The following is a 5,077-nucleotide window of genomic DNA, read 5'->3' as shown; positions in this document are numbered from 1 at the left end:
TGGCTTTGAACTTTTTGATTCATCAGCAGATTAAAAAAAGTCATTAATGTCCTTGGAAAAGATCAGAAGCTTTTCATACAAAAAAAAAGATACAAGATGATCAGTGAGTTCCAAATGTTACCAAAATGGTTTCAGTATCGTTAATAATTTGAGCAAATCTTTGCTACTAATCATCCCATACAAGTTTCACATTTACCTCCCCGTCCATGAAAGTTTATGTGAGGTTACGTCTCGCATATCTCGACTGAGCCCTTTGATGTATCAAAACAACACCTGTTTTACAAGATAAACAAATTCTCTACTGTAAATGCTGGATGTTTTCCCAGGAGGCTTCTTACAACAGAAATGATATTTTAGTGTAAAAGTTAGTTGTTTTTTTCCCCCCAGTCAACACTGATGATGCCTGTCTGTAAGAATAGTCCTCCGCCTTCGTTGGAGCTGAGGAGGAAAAAAAAAGAGAAGAAGGCACGGCAGAACAAAAGAAACGGTGTTGTAAGTTGCACTTCTGCAGAGGATTTTAATCCAGTGGGGGTTGGATCAGGGAGAGACTGTCAAACAGGGCCCTCGAGCTCCTTTTTCTGTCAACAAAACATCAAAGTGTCCTATTTCCAATTCTTCCCCTGAATTTTATCTCCTTTCCTCCAAAGTATAAACCAAACTTTATCTCCATCTGTCGTGGATCAGAGACGACCTGCAGTAACGTCTCTGCGCTCCCTGTCTTCTGCTTTAAGCCGTGGGTCTCGACCTGTTGTGCGTTTGCTGCTCTGCTGCTTCCATCATTAGCGGTGCAGCTAAAACATACAGCAAAACTGATCGGGGACGAGTCACATTTTTAACGTTCGCTCTCAAAAACATTTCACTGCTTTTCAACCCGCCAGACTTATCAACCCCGGCTCCTCTATTCCACTCCATTGCACTTTTGCTGTTTCGCCTCCACATCCTCGCCGCCGTCCTGCGTGACGAGATGAAAAAGACTGACGTGGTGGAGGAGGAGGAGGAGGAGATGGCGATCTGCTTGTGTGGAGCGAGCCAAACTGACTGACAGATGGACAGTCCCAGCGACGCACAGCAGAGATAAGAGGATTTGGGCCTTGCTTGTTGTTGCTGCTTATGGTCTTGCCTCAAATCTTAACTCAGTTTGCTTACTCTGAGCTCCCCCAAATGGCACAGGCGAGATGGGAATGATGGTGGCGCATTGTTACACGGTTTTTGTAGCACAAATGGAGAGAGAGGGGAGACAGAAAAGCCTGGGAAGACTTCTCCACCTCTACCCTCGTGACTTGACGTTTGTCCTTGCATCGGGTTGACATGTTCAGGACCTCGGTCAGGCTGCAGTCAGCATGTACTTCTCCTCTGCCCTTGTCTGATCCAGTCTGACAGCAAAAACTGGCATTTTGTCTTGATGTGAAGGCACCTTGCAGGCTTTGTAGAGGACCACGAAGAGGATGAGGATGAGCAGGCCCACTACGGAGTTGCAAACAATGGCTGCGATAGCCCAAAGAGACAGACCCGTACTCAGCTCATGCTCCATGCTCGACCCGGGCAGCGGCCACATCAGGCTTCAGGAGCGACTGAAGTGTCCAGCCATTATGTAGTAATGCTTTAGTAATTTCTTGGAAGTAATGTCTAAAGTGGAAAAAAAAGAAGAAATTCTCATAAATAACCATAAATAAATAAAAATAAATAAATAAAAACTCAAACAGTACCTTGCAGAAACACTCATACTTGATTTTTTTTTCCAGATATTGCAACATTATAGCTACAAACTTCAAAATATAATACTGGGATTTTCTGTGAAAGGCAACCATAAAGTAAACCAACGTTTTTGTGTGCATTCAGATTCAGAAACCCTGAATTGATGCTTTATAGAATCACCTTTCCCTGCAGTTACAGCTCCAACTCTCCAGCAGCTTTGCAAACCAAAACAAAGGTTTTCCCCATGCTTCTTGAGAACAGAAGCTAAGTTTTAACCGGTTGTCTTCCAGTGTTGTCAGGCATTTACAGCTCTACCGAAGAAAAGCATCCCTGCAGCATGATGTTGTTTTTATATTTCATTGTGTGAATAATGTGTTCAGATAGATGTGCAGCATTGCAATATTGCAGCACTCGTCTCCTGCTGTTCAGGAGTGATTTCAAAGTTATTCTTCCCCTTTATGGACTATTCAAGTTGGCTAATAAAGCTTGATTTTGGTCTCATCTGACCAGAAAACAATTTTTTCACACGGTTACTAAGCCTCTCATCTCGCTGGGCGAACTGCGAAAGGGATTTCTTATGGGTGTTTTTTTTTTTAGATTAGCTGTCTCCTAGCCACTACATCAGTTTTGTGAAGTGAATAATAAATAGTTGTGGACACTCAAACTGTGCGTTTCTGCAGCCTCTCCGGTCGTTACCTTGGCCCGTCTTGACTAATGCACTCCTTTCGTGGGTTCCTGTGGAAGGTCGTGCGTTAGCAGGTCTGAAACCTGCTATTTTCTAATGATGGATTTAACATTGAAATTTATATTAATAAAATGACTGAAAAGCATGAATTATTTCATTATCTTACACTGGTTGAGCTGACAATCCAAAGAAAACATGTTAAACTTTACGGGTTGGCAAGCAGTGGAAAAGTTGAAGAAGTGTGAAGACATTTAAAGGCACTTGGCAACAGTAAACCTGCCTGTCACATGTTCGCGCTAAGTCCTTGTGTAAAGATTACTTTCCCTTTAATGGGTTAGTCATGAAGTGCAGGAGCTTTATTCTTAACAGGTACTTTTATATGGAGCAACCTACATTTTGTTTCATGGCTGTAAAAGTAGGTTATATTACCAAGGCTTATTTTTAGAGGGAAAGGTAGTCTTTCAGTGTCAAATACAAACCCCTAAAGAAACTTATAAAATGTAACATAATATATGGATGTATAAGAGTCTTTCAGTTTTATATGAGAGTAAGGAAGACACATGAAGAAGTTTTTCTTCACGAGTTGTTCTGAATGACAATTTTCAGGAAAAACACATCGGAATACATTCGTTTTGTGGCTGATATTAAATCGTCAAGTGAGTTGTAATGGTGAGAAAAAAACAATGCAACGACCGAGGAAAAAAGGGATGGTTGTCAACCAGATTAAAAGTGTGAATATTTCCTTCAACAGATAAAAAAAAATAAATAAATAAAAAATCCTGCTCATCTCCTCGTCCTCAGCCTTTTCTCCCTGCTCTCTTAATGCATTTCTAATGAGATCTCAGATTTCCTTTTTTTTCTCCCCAACTGGTGGCAATATTGCAACAGTCCAAGTCGTCTCCTGCTGTTGAGGAGTCATTTCAAAGTTATCCTTCCCTTTATAGGCATTTTATGACCAGGCCAAATAAAGATGGATCACTAAGCTGTAGAAGGTGGCAGTGATGCATTTGATCTGCTTGCCAGCTCCCAAACTTGCTCTGTGTTTGGAGCAGATGGGTCCCCTCTCAGGATGCTGGTGGCACTATTGTGGAGGGGAAATTGCCCTCATAATCACTAAGTGACATGACTGTCAGTAAAACTGGCCTCACAGTTTTGCAACCTGTTTTTAAAAACATCGTGTGAAACGACATTGTTTTGACAGAATTGAGAAAACATTCAATATGGAGGAGTTTGTTAATTAGAGCCGATTTGAGGAATGTGACTGACGTTAGACATTAGACAGAGGAAGGTGAAGAGGAAGAGTGTTCATGTTAGCGATCAGGTGAGAGAAATCAAATGAGTCTGAGAAATATGTTAGAACAGAGGGCTGTTTGCACGCTCATTTTAATTTCAAGCAGTCACTGGGCCACGACAAGGCGAGTCCCACAGTTATTTGGGATCTCAAAGTATAGCACCATTGCCAGACGCACACTTCCCAAAGTGATCGTGGCTCGTGTTTGAGTCATTGAAAGGCTCATTAGCTTTCACTTGCAAGAAAAATAACGCTCTATTATGAAGCATTGCAAAAGTATTCACACCCCCTTGAACATTTCTTATATTTTGTTACGTTGCAAAACGTCAGTGCTAACATGTATTCTATACTGACACAAATTAGTGCAGTTTGATACAATGTGTGGAGAGGATCTTTATTTAACCACCTTTACTCTGATACCCCTGAATCAAATCTAGTTCCACCCGTTGCCCTCAGACTTCACTTAGTAAACAAAAGTTAGGCAAAGGATACTGATTTCCACTTTTTTTTTTTTTTTTTAGAAATAAAAATCCTATTGCATGTGTTTGTATTCAGACTTCTTTTCTGTCATGGTTAGTAAAAAGAGCCCACGTGTGTAATTTAGTCTCAATATGAATCTAGCCGTACGATAAAAGCCTGAGAGGTTTGTCTGAAAATATTATTGAGCAAACAAAAATCACAAACTCTAACTAACAAGCCAGACTGATCGGGGATACAGGTGTGGAGACGTTTACCAGGTTTAGTTTTTTTTTTTTTTTTTTAAATAAAAAAATAAAAATCTGAATTTCACATCATCCAAACCTAGACAGAATACCCACACGTATGAAGACAAGGCCTCACACCAAAACTGATGGGACAATCTTAATCTAAGCAGCCAAGAGCCAATATAGTACAATCCTGGAAGAAACCCTGTTAGTGCCTGCAAAGGACAGTGAGATTGACTGTCATGTTCCAGCAGGACAAAGATGCTAAAAATGACAGCCAAAGCAGAAGGAAGATCTGGACCAAAGTCCACGGAGAACTGATGTACACTAATGGTCTCCCTCCAACCAGACTGATCTTGAGTATTTTGCAAAGCAGAATAGAACAGAACATTTTCACTTATTTGTCTTGCATTTGTGATGTTTATGGAAAGTCCTTTGGAGTTCTTTGCACATTTGAAGTTAGCAAATCTTAAAAAGTTAAAGATTTGCTAATCTTTAACTTAGCAAGATTAGCTAAGCATCTTGTTGCTGTTGTTAGCAGCAGCTAACAATGCTTAGCAGCATTGATGGTTGCTGAAGCTTTCACTTTAACCATCTCTTCATTCCTAAAATTATGTGCCAATCTCTTAGTTAAGTGGAAGAGACGTGAAAGTGTTTACAACGTTAATGGGGTTGATTTAAAGGTTCAAGGATCACAGGATT

At 40.6% G+C, this 5,077-nt stretch overlaps 1 long non-coding RNA gene across 1 annotated transcript in view; it reads right to left on the bottom strand.

The window, feature by feature from the left end:
- Positions 1 to 372: 372 nt before the first annotated feature.
- Positions 373 to 5,077, bottom strand: part of LOC106941819 (uncharacterized) — a 10,203-nt gene continuing 5,498 nt past the window's right edge. The window contains exon 2 of the long non-coding RNA XR_001423463.1: positions 373 to 1,626. This is a non-coding gene — a long non-coding RNA (uncharacterized LOC106941819). The remainder of the gene's footprint in view (positions 1,627 to 5,077) is intronic.

The sequence above is a fragment of the Poecilia latipinna genome, unplaced genomic scaffold (genome assembly GCF_001443285.1).
Source record: "Poecilia latipinna isolate Pla-1442-1.1 unplaced genomic scaffold, P_latipinna-1.0 Scaffold94, whole genome shotgun sequence".
Classification (NCBI taxonomy): Eukaryota; Metazoa; Chordata; class Actinopteri; order Cyprinodontiformes; family Poeciliidae; genus Poecilia; species Poecilia latipinna.
Note: the sequence above shows the minus strand (reverse complement) of the source record. Positions and strands in the feature narration are given on the sequence as shown.